The sequence below is a fragment of the Pinus tabuliformis genome, chromosome 4_2 (assembly GCF_031772625.1).
Source record: "Pinus tabuliformis cultivar Carrire ecotype Pingquan chromosome 4_2, CPIR1, whole genome shotgun sequence".
Taxonomy (NCBI): domain Eukaryota; kingdom Viridiplantae; phylum Streptophyta; class Pinopsida; order Pinales; family Pinaceae; genus Pinus; species Pinus tabuliformis.
The window spans coordinates 764,093,024-764,105,465 of NC_142304.1; the positions used below are offsets into that span (position 1 = coordinate 764,093,024).

At 44.5% G+C, this 12,442-nt stretch overlaps 1 pseudogene; it reads right to left on the reverse strand.

Annotated features, from left to right (window-relative positions):
* Positions 1 to 9,950: 9,950 nt before the first annotated feature.
* Positions 9,951 to 11,457, reverse strand: LOC149171842 (25S ribosomal RNA; annotated as a pseudogene).
* Positions 11,458 to 12,442: the final 985 nt, after the last annotated feature.

Here is a 12,442-nt window from a genome sequence, read left to right on the forward strand (position 1 = left end):
GGAAGGGACCAAGATGTGTCGCAATTCACCAATATTTTTCATACCCTTTGCACATAGTTGGGTATCAAATATTATGAGCTACATGTGGTACTCAAATATCGCGGATGCCTACACAGATACATCCAGGAAGAGATGGAGTTCCTGAACATCTCCTCGCTCGACACAGCGTACCGATACACTGTCAAAACTGAGCAGAAGTTGAAACAAAAGAAGCAAGACTTTGGATCTGCAAATTCGAAGACCAAAGGACAAAGCCAAGGTGGGATGACCCAAGACAACCCATCGAAGCCGCAAGAAAAGAACAACACCACAAAGTCGATGAAGGACACAAGAAAGTGGTGTGAGTTCCACAAGAGTCCCACTCATAACACAAGTGAGTGTCGGACCAAGCAGTCGCTAGTGGCCGAGTTGAAGGCTTCAGAATCAGATGCATGTTCCGACCCTGAGTTAGAACCCAACAAGGGGAATGGAAAAGGGAAGCAGATCATTGATGCGAAGCCCAACATCACTGTTGCCACCACCAAGATCTAGAATAATGAGCCCGAAGATACAGAGGAGGGGGAGCGTCTTTTCCACTCACAAATGTGGGTGAAGGGTTCACCACTGCAATTCATTATCGATAGTGGCAGAGAACCTCATTTCAGTAGAGGTCGTGAAGCAGTTGGGCCTACCGACTACACCACACCCGCAGCCGTACAGTATCGGGTGGCTTCACCAAGGATGAGATCTACGAGTTCGCCAGAAGTGCCACCTCCCCTACAGAATCAAGCCCTTCACCGATGAGGTATTATGTTGATCCAAGTGGATATTGGTGGCCACCGCCAATTCCACTTGGACCCCCACCATTCTTTCAGTTTTTCAGTTTCCTTACTTGTAACACAGTTTTTTCAGTAGTTTTTTGGGTCCTAAACTTTCGGAACCGTTTTAAGACCCTAAACGACGTTTTTTTGGAAATCTACGTAATTTTTTGTCTAAAATCGTCCTTTATGTCGTATTCCTTAGAGAGATCTTTCCAATGGGTTATCATGCGCGTCAAACGGAGATAATATTACCAAGTCGCGGCCCTGGGAAGTTGGTTGTCCAACTCACCCCAATGGGGCCCATAAACTCTTTGTGTTACAACTCCTTGGGTTAGGGTTTTGGTTGTTTAGGGTTTGATCTTATTGTTCAATAATAAAAAGGTCCTTGAGCCTCATTGTAAGGAAGTTCAGGGGCATGTAGCCGCCACATCTCTTCTTAGAGATAAGCTACCATCGCCCTAGCTAGTTTTATATCCATTTCTGTTTGTAAGCATATTTTAGTGTTTTACATTAATGAAATGAAGTATCTGCATCTCTGTGTTTATGCTTATCTCTGTAATTTTTGCATTCCTGTTTAAATCCTGATCAGTGGTGTCAGAGCAGCGTGATTGTTTTCTCTGTTTTTCTTTGCATGTGAGGTCGGGATATAAGGAGTTAGGGCTTGAACTAGTCGAACCTTTGCAAGACCAGCCTTGCAAATCCTGACGGCCTCCCATGGTGAATGAAAAGAAAGACGAGGGAGCAGGAGATCCTATCAAAATCTTGCTCGAAGAAGCCCTCGAGCGACAAAGGAACGCGATGATGGACAGCTTTGCCCAGATCCTTTAGTGGCTACCCAGGGGCGACGCATCAGCTTCCAACAGCTACTCTAGAAACGCCACATCGTTTAAGGTACAAGTTAATTTTGAAATCCCCATATTCTAGGGTTAGATAGATGCAAATGCCATCGATAAATGGTTACATCTGCTAGAGGGTTATTTTTCTGTTCATGATTTTTCTAGTTGGGAAAAGATTATTTTCACTCTTCTCAAAGCAACCCCCCACGTCAAGGACTGGTGGGAAACCTACTGCGAGCATAAAGATGAAAGTACAAGCTCACTATTTTTAGCCGCACCCACTTGGAATTCATTTCGAGATGCCATCAAGGATCAGTACTACCCCATCGGAAGCTATGAAGAAATTCATACAAAGTGGGCCATGCTGCGCGGGGAAGGGACAACACATGCTGATGTTTACAATATTTTCATACCCTTCGCACAAAGTTGGGTATCACGGATTCGGTGTAGCATTTGGTACCCAAATACCACGGCTACCTACACAAGTACATCCAGGAAGAAATAGAATTCCTGAACATCTCCTCTCTTAGCACAACATACCAATATGCCGTCAAGATCGAGCAAAAGTTTAAACAAAAGAAGCAAGACTTTGGATTTGCGAATCTGAAGCAAGGGAAAGGTGCCCCCAAACCGCAGAACAAAGGGCAAAGCCAAGGCGGGGCGGCCCAAGACAACCCGCCAAAGTTGCAAGCAAAGAACACTGCCGCGAAGCCGAAAAAGGACACGGGAAAGTCGTGTGAGTTCCATAAGAGCTCCACTCACAACACAAGTGAGTGTTGGGCCAAGCAGTCACTGGTGGTCGAGCTAAAGGTTTCGGAATCAGATGCATGTTCCGACTCTGTGTCAGAACCCAACAAGGGCAATGACAAAGGGAAGTAGATTATCAATGTGGAGCCCAACGCCACCGTTGCCACCATGAAGATCCAGAAGTGGGAACCCGAAGATCTAGAGGAGGAGGAGCGTCTCTTCCACTCCGAGATGTGGGTAAAGGGCTCCTCGCTACAGTTCATTGTCAACAGTAGGAGCCAAAAGAACCTCATTTTGGTAGAGGTCTTGAAGAGGCTGGGCTTACTGACCACAACACATCCACAATCGTACACCATCGGGTGGCTTCACCAAGGATGAGATCTTCGTGTGAGCCAGCAGTGTCGCCTTCCATACAACATCAAGCCCTTCATGGATGACGTATTGTGTGACATTTCTCCCGTTGAAGTTTGTGATGTATTATTAGGACAACCATACTTGTGGAAGCAACATGCTGTGTATGAATCAAGGCCCCATGCTATTATTATTAACTTGGGAAATAAGTTGTATAGGATACCAGAGGTAGCACCGCCTACCGCCATCTCTTTGGTTACTGCAAAACAATGTAGTAAGCTCATTTCCAAAACTAGGAAATTTGTTTTCCTGATGATACGCCCTCAAGGAAATAAGACGACAGTGGCCACGACCTCCAGACAGGGCCCCTCTGCATGACAACTACAGATGGACAAGGTCGTGGAGGAGTATGAGGACATCTTCACCTCCCCCGCAGGGGTTCCTCTGCACTGTTAGGTCAAGCACTCCATCGATTTGACCCCAAGTGCGTCGCTGCCCAATGCACCAGTCTATCAGCGCTCCATTATGGAGAACGATGAAATCAAGAGGTAGATTCAAGAGCTGATGCAGAAAGTTCACATCCATCTGAGTTCATCGCCATGTGGGAGCCCAATCGTGTTGGTACAGAAGAAGGATGGGACTTGGAGACTCTGTATTGACTATCGGGCATTGAAAAAGATCATTGTTCGTAATAGGTACCCGATCCCACAAATTGATGACCTCCTGGACCAACTGAAGGGGGCAAAATATTTCAGCAAGATTGATTTGAAGTCAGTATATCACCAAGTACCAATCGAACCCTCCGATGTGTGGAAGGCTGTCTTCAAAGCCAAGGAAGGCCTTTTCGAATGGTTTGTTATGCCTTTCGAATTGACGAATGCTCCTACAACCTTCATGAGGCTAATGGACGACATCTTGCGGCCATTCACCAACTCATTTGTAGTAGTATACTTGGATGACATCCTTATCTTCAACTAGAGTTGAGAAGAGCACCTCCACCACATTTGACAGGTTCTCCAAACACTGCGGCAACACAAGTTATGTGCCAATTTGGAGAAATGCACTTTTGGCATGACCCAGGTTTAGTATCTAGGATACATTATTGATGAAAAGGGGGTTCATGTGGATCCAGCCAAGATCCAAGTGATTCGGGATTGGCCATATCCAACCACTCTAAAAAAGCTTCGCAACTTTCTAAGTCTTGAAACTTCTTCTGCAGGTTCGTGTTGGTATTTTCTCATATCACTTGGTCCTTGAATCAAGTCACCAAGGGAGGAGCAAAATAAAATTTCTTTTGGTCTGAATCTCAATAGAAGGCATTCACAGAGTTGAAAGATCACCTCTGCTCGGCACAAGTGCTCGCATTACCAGACTTGCAACAACCATTTGAAGTCGAGACAGATGCCTCTGACTATGCTATTGGGGCAATCCTTACTCAACACCGGAATCCAGTGGTATATCACAATGAGACACTTTCAGACACAGTCTGAAAGTATCCCACTTATGACAAAGAGATGTATTCCATTGTGCAGGCCTGCCAACAATGGAAGCATTACATTTTGGGGAAGGAAACGGTCATCCACACAAACCACCGACCCTTGTAGTTCATACAGACCCAAGGGAAATTGCAGAATGATCATCATCAGAAGTGGTCCTCGTACCTGCAGCAGTTCCATTTGAATATCAAGTATAAGAAGGGAAGCGCCAATAATGTTGCAGATTGCCTCAGTCGACCACCGATCATGGTGTTAACCACCGTGCTCAACTCTTGTGGGCACGACACTTTTGATTGGCCACTTCTCTACAAAAGCGACCCAGAATTTGGCCACACATACCAAACACTCTTGGAGGGTTAGCATGTTTGAGATTTTCACCTCCAGGATGCTGTGTTATGCCACCTGGGTCACCTTTGTGTTCCTTCAAGCGAGCGTGCCAAGATTATTTAGGAAGCACACTATAGTCGGGTTGCTGGGCATTTCAGGGTTGACAAATCAGTGGCAGTACTACAGAAGTATTTATATTAGCCGAATCTTCGACAGGATGTTGGGAAGTACATAAGATCATGCACTGCCTGCGCCATTGCCAAACCGACCATAAAGAAGCAAGGCCTCTATACCCTGTTGCCTACCCCTAGTCGACCTTGGGAATCCATCTCCATGGATTACATGTCAGGCCTTCCTTCCACTAAGCATGGAAATGACTGTGTTTTTGTGATCGTCGACAGGTTCTCGAAGATGGACATTATGGCGGCTTGCAATAAGAATATCACAGCAGAAGCCACTACAAAACTTTTCTTTGAACGGGTGTGGGTATACTTTTAGATCCCACAGTATATCATCTCAGATCGGGACAGTAGGTTCCTCAGTACATTTTGGTCCAGTCAATTGTTGATGTTGGACACCAAACTCACTAAATCCACAACCTTCGATCCTCAAACTGATGGCCAGACAGAGGTTGTTAACAGGATGATCATACACATTCTGCGCATGTACAACTCAAAGCATCCACGCACATGGGACGAGAGCCTCCCCTATGTTCAGAACAGCTACAACCAGGCTCTCCACAGCTCAAACTGGCCACAGCCCTTTTCAGGTGGGCTTGGGATTCCAGCCATTATGTCCCATTGATGTGGCCATGCCATTTGCAGCTACTCACGCAGATTCAGCTCATGTTTAGTCTAAAACAAATGAGGCAAACAGCTTCATTGAGCACATCCAACATATTCACTAGTAGGTCCATGACATTCTGGAGAAATCAAATGCCAAGTACAAGCATCGACATGATCAAAATTGGGTGCCACACAATTTTTAGGTGGGCGACAAAGTTTGGTTGCATTTGCAAAAGGAACGCCTTACCGAAGCTTATCGGAAAATTAGACCACTCCGATATGGTCCTTACACCATTACCAAGGTTGTGGGAGATAATGCATTTGAGCTCAACATTCCCCCATTCCTTGGTCTGCTCCCAGTGTTCAATGTGGACTGCCTTCGGCCATACTTTCCACCATTACTAGACACATCTGACATTGCAGAATAGCTCACACCCACAGAGTTAAATCTAGACTTCTTGGAACAAGTTGCAACTAATCAGATCATGGACACATAGATCAAGCACACTTTCCAATAGAATATCCAACTGTATTGAGTTTTCAAAGTAGGCCAACTCCTTCACCACTGCAAGTGGCTCACTAGGGACCAAGTTCAGCAGAAGTTTCCTCATCTCATGGAGGAACTCAACGCAATGGGGACCATTGCTTCCTAAGGGGGGAGGAATGATCCAGGTGGATATTTGTGGCCACCCACTAATTCCACTTGGACCCCCACCATTTCTTCTTTCAATTTTTCATTTTCCTTAATTGTAGCACAGTTTACCATTTTTAGTAGTTTTTAGGGTCCTAAACTTCTAAAGCTGTTTTGAGGCCCTAAACGATGTTTTTTTGGAAATCTACCGCTAGCCATTTTCAACAGAGGTCGTGAAGCGGTTGGGCCTACCGACTACACCACACCTGCAGTCATACAATATCGAGTGGCTTCACCAAGGATGAGATCTTTGAGTTTGCCAGCAGTGTCGCCTCCCCTACAGCATCAAGCCCTTCACTGACGAGGTATTGTGTGATGTTGCACCTCTGGATGTTTGTGATGTACTATTTGGCTAGCCATACTTGTGGAGGCGACATGTTGTGTATGAGTCAAGGCCTCACACTGTTATTTTTACTTTGGGTAATTCATTATACAGGATACTGGAGGTAGCACCACCTACTGCCACCTATTTGATCTCTGCTAAGAAATGCAGCAAGATCGTCTCCCAGACTAGGAAATTCATTTTCTGTCTAATTCGCTCCCAAAGTAAGGGGAAGATCGTAGCCACATCCATGACCCCCGTGAAAGGTTCCTCCACACAGTAGCAGCAACAAAGGGATACGGTCGTGAAAGAACACAGGAACAAATTCTCCTCACCCACAGGGTACCACAAAAGTTTCAGGTGGACGACAAAGTCAGGTTGCATTGGTAGAAAGAAAGCCTTACAAGAGCCCATCAAAAGCTCAGACCACTCTGACATGGTCCTTACAGTGTTACCAAGGTTGTGGTAAATAATTCTTTGGAGCACAACATTCCCTCAATCCTTCTCCTGCACCGAGTGTTCAATGTGGACCATTGTCGACCATGCTTCCCACCATTACTGGACACATCTGAGATTGTAGAACAACTCACTTGGGACCAAGTTCAGCAGATGAAGGAACTCAACACAATGGGGACCATTGCTTCCTAAGGGGGGAGGAATGATCCAGGTGGATGTTGGTGGCCACCCACCTATCCCACTTGGACCCCCACAACTGTCTCTTTCAGTTTTTCAGTTTCCTTAATTGTAGCATAGTTTACTATTTTTAGCAGTTTTTCGGGTCCTAAACTTGCAGAGCCATTTTGAGGCCCTAAACGATCTTTTTTTGGAAATATACGTGATTTTCTATCTAAATCATCTTTTCTGTCGTAGTCCTCGGAGAGATCTTTCCAACGGGCTATAATGTGCATCAAACGGAGATAATATCACCAAGTCGTGACCCCGGGAAGTTGGTTGTCCAACTCACCCCAACGGGGCCCATAAACTCTTGGTGTTACATCTCCTCGGATTAGGGTTTTGCTTGTTTAGGGTTTTCTCTTATTTTTCAATTTCTTGCTCCCAGTCGGCGAGCTCTTCTTCTTCCTCTTGCACATGTACTACTTCAGCTACTAATCTGCAAAGACTGTGACCCTTTATGGTGTGAACTAGCTTGATGTCAAGATCATATTCTTTCAGTCCAGTCATCTAGTTTTGATCCGGGTGGATATTGGTGGCCACCCGACTATTCCACTTGGACCCCCAACACTGTCTCTTTTAGTTTTTCTGTTTCCTTAATTGTAGCATAGTTTACTATTTTTGGCATGTTTTTGGGTCCTGAACTTCCGGAGTCGTTTTGAGGCCCTAAACGACATTTTTAGGGAAAACAAAGAGACTAAAAATGTCCCAAAAGCACATTCAAATTTATGTTTGGCCTTCTCTTCGAGATCTTCAAAACAAGGTATTATGATAGCCAAACGAAGATCGTATGCCAAAGATACGACCCCAGGAATTTGACGTAGCAATTTACCCAAACATGGCCCACAATTTTGGCGTTTCATCTCCTTTTGGATGTTTAGGTCTTTCCATTGTTTCTCAATAATAAATAAGCCTTTGAGCCTCATTCTAACATGGTTCAGACACATGTAGCTGCCACATCTCTTCCCAGAGATAAGCTACCATTGCTCGAGCTATCTTATTTCATTATGTTTGTAAGCATAGTTCAATATTTTTCTATCAATGAAATGAAGTGTTTTTCTGCTGCATCTCTGTATTTATGATTATATTTGTAAGTTTTTGTGTTCATGTTTAAGTTTGGATCAATTTCACCTGCTTGTCACCCAGCTCTTGTTGAACAAGCAGTGATCTGACTATTGGGTATGGCAAAAAGTCAATGCAATGATTTTTCAAGAGGTAGGGTCTGAAATTTTTAACCACCTTGTATACAACGTATGCTTGTTTTTCCATGGCGGGATAGTTTAGTTTGGGTCCTTGGAAGCTCACGCTCATGAAAGAGATGGGTCGTTCATTGTTCAGCTTGTCTTTCTGAGTGAGCACAACAGAGAGTGAAGTATTGGAAGCAAACGTGTAGAGCAAGAACTCTTTGTTGAAGTTTGGGCTTTATAGTGTAGGTGTCTCTGTGATAGATTTATTAATCCAGGAAAATGTTTCCTTTTCCTTCTTTCCCCAACTGTACACTGCGTCCTTCTTGGCCATCTCTTCAATGGGTTTGACAATTTGTGCATAATCAGAGATGAACTTTCTAAGGAAGTTGATCTTCCCCGGGAAGGACTACATAGCTTTCTTGTTCATGGGATGAGGAATTTGCGTGATAGTCTAGACCATGTATGAATCTACCTTGATCCCACTCTTGGAAATGATGTGCCCAAGGAGGTTACCCTCAGACATTGCGAATATGCTCTTCTTGGGATTCAAGGATATCTCGTACTTTTGACATCGCTCAAATATTTTCTTGAGATGGTGCAGGTGGTCTAACCAATGTCTAGAGAAGACTTTCATGTCATCGAGGTAGACCACTACGCTGTATCCAATGAGCCCACGAAAAGCGATGTCCATTGAGCATTGAAATGTAGCGCCTGTGCTTACCAACCCAAACGACATTCTACGAAAAGCAAACGTACCCAACTTGGTACAAAATGTTGTTTTCAGTCTGTCTGGCTCTGCTAGCAGACCCTGATTGTATCCTAAGAAACCATCTCACAAAGAGAACATCTCTGCTCTAGATACTGTTTGTAATATGTGCTCCATTGACGACACTGGGTAGTTATCTTTGTTTGAGGCACGGTTAAGGTTTCATAAATAAATGCACAGGTGGATCTCCCTAGACTTCTTTCTAACAAGGACTAAATTAGAAACCCACATGGAATGACGAACCTTGTAAATGATCCGAGCATCCAATATCTTAGTCAAGTCTTTTTGTATGAGAGGCTCAAGTGATGGATGTACCTTCCTTAGCTTCTACTGAAAATGCTTCGCCCCTTCTTTGATTGGAATGATGTGTTGGATTATTCGCACGTCATATGTTTTCAAGTCATCGTACGTCCATGCGAACACATCACAGTATTGTCTAAACATGCAAACAAAATGTTACTACTCTTTTGGTGTGCAACATGTACCGAGATTCACAAACTTCAGATCTTTGTTTGTTCCCAAGTTAACCTATTCGCACAACATTGTGGAACTGTGGGTTTTCGCATTCACCAGCCCCTGAAAGCAGTTTTGAAAGTCATACAACTTCTCGAGTGATACCAGACTCGAGCACTGGGGTGCGACATGGAGACCCCAAGTTTCCCAAGACTCGGGCATTGGGGTGCGACATGGAAACCCCAATTTTCCCAGCACTCGGGCGTCGGGGCGTGACATAGAAACCCCAAGTTTCCCCCAGGCTTGGGAACCGAGGTGCGACATGGAAACCCCATGTTTCCCCAGACTTAGGCGCCTTTTCTGTCTCGACATGGAAACCCTAAATTTCTCGCTCCTGAGAAAATCATTTCTTAGATGTGAGCAATAAAAAATTGTCATTTGGAGGATGAGACAAAGGCACAAGAGCGAGAGAGTTGTCTAGATTTGTTTGAAAAATCTGTGACAAGAGCGAAGCTCTGAATTGAGGTGACCAAGGGCTGAATCTCAGTGGATCGTGGCAGCAAGGTCACTCTGCCACTTACAATACCCCGTCGCATATTTAAATCATTTGCAAAGGATTCTTCTCAATGACCGTTTGGAATTGAAATTCAAAGTTGCCCCGACCGAGATGCTTCACAATCACGGTTTGCAAATGACAAGGGCCCCGAGGGGTGACAAAGCGACGCCCCTACTGTGGGTCGAGATACAGTCGAAGAGTAACATGAACCGCTTCTAGCATGGATTCTGACTTAGAGGCGTTTAATCATAATCCGACACACGATAGCTTCGTGCCACTGACTTTTCAACCAAGCGCGATGACTAATTGTGTGAATCAACCGTTCCTCTCGTGCTAAGTTGAATTACTATTGTGATTCAGTTCATTAGTAGGGTAAAACTAACCTGTCTCACAACGGTCTAAACCCAGCTCATGTTCCCTATTGGTGGGTGAACAATCCAACACTTAGTGAATTCTGCTTCATAATGATAGGAAGAGTCGACATCGAAGGATAAAAAGGCAATGTCGCTATGAATTCTTGGCTGCCACAAGCTAGTTATCCCTGTGGTAATTTTTCTAACACCTCTAGCTTCAAATTTCGAAAATCTAAAGGATCGATAGGCCACGCTTTCACGGTTTGTATTCGTACTGAAAATCAAAATCAAATGAGCTTTTACCCTTTTGTTCCACACGAGATTTTTGTTCTCATTTAGCTCATCTTAGGACACCTGTGTTATCTTTTAACAGATGTGTCGCCCCAGCCAAACTCCCCACCTGACAATGTCTTCCGCCCGGATCGACCCATCGAAACGTGCCCTAAGGCCAAAAACAGGGGCAGTGCCCTGTCTCCGCCCCATAGAATAAGTAAAATAATGTTAAAAGTAGTGGTATTTCACTTGCACCGAAAATGTTTCCCACTTATTCTACACCTCTCAGGTCATTTCACAAAGTCGGACTAGAGTCAAGCTCAACGGGATCTTCTTTCCCCATTGATTCTTCCAAGCTCATTCCCTTGGTTGTGGTTTCTCTAGATAGTAGATAGGGATGGTGGGAATCTCATCAACCCATTCATGCGCCTCACTAATTAGATGACGAGGCATTTGGCTACCTTAAGAGAGTCATAGTTACTCATGTTGTTTACCCGCTCTTGGTTGAATTTCTTCACTTTGACATTCAGAGCACTAGGTAGAAATCACATTGCGTCAACATCTGCAGGGACCATAGCAATGCTTTGTTTTAATTAAACAGTCAGATTCCCCTTGTCTGTACTAGTTCTAAGTTGATTGTTTGTCGCCTAGGGAAAATCCCCCAGTAGGGGCATTCTAGGCCCATAGCCCAATCAACACGCGACTGCCCACCCTCGCCGCGAGATACTGCCGACAGCCCACAAGTTGAGGGCGCAAACCCCTAGGCCCAGCCCTCAAAGACAATCCTTTTCCTGAAGTTACGGATCCGTTTTGCCGAATCCCCTTACCTACATTGTTCTATTGACAAGAGGTTGTTCACCTTGGAGACCTGATGTGGTTATGAGTACGACCGGGCATGAATGGTACTCGGTCCTCCATATTTTCAAGGGTTGTCAAGGGCACACCAGACACTACAAGACATGTAGTGTTCTTCTAGTTGCTGGACCCTATCTTTGGGTGAACCAATTCTAGGGTGGGAAAGTTGTTAAAAAGAAAATATAACTCTTCCTGGGGCCCCGGATGATGTCTTCGGATTTCCTAACGTTGTCGCCCGCCGCCATGTCTCAGTTCGGGAATATTAACCTGATTCCCTTTCGATGCTCGTGTAGAGTGCACCCTTGATACAAGGCTTCCCCATCTCTTAAGATTGACTAACCCATGTCTTAACACCTTCAAGGACTTTTGTTACAAAGAGGGGATTATAATAGAATTGGTAGCACCCCATAACCCACAACAAAATGAGGTGGCTAAAAGGAAGAACATAAGTATAGTGGGAGAAGCAAGAGCCATGTTGAATTATCAAGGGCTATCATTACATCTATGGGAAGAAGCATGAAACATCGTAGTTTATTTGCAGAATAGGAGCCCTCATAGAATACTTGGCATGATCACACCCAAAAAATATTTCTCTAGGACAAAAGCATTCTCTGGGAGAAAGTGAGATGAATCTCATTTTCAAATTTTTGGAACTACTGTGTACTATCATGTCTCCAAAGATAGCAGGAAAAAATTGGAGCCTACATTTAATATGGGAGTCTTTGTAGGATACACAAAGATTCCACATAACTGTAGGGTGTATTTTCCCTCACTCACAGTGATAGTAGTGAGGAGAGATGTCAAATTTGATGAGGAGAAGACTATGAGATTCTCTCTAGAGCGAGAGATGAGTATCCCACCGAAGGAGGAGATTTTAGTTACTAAGTAGGAGCCTCATGTAGAGCTTTAGGATGTTATGGAGCACCCATAAGAGGAGGAGAAGGCAGGATACCAAGTGGAGACACCCACTCA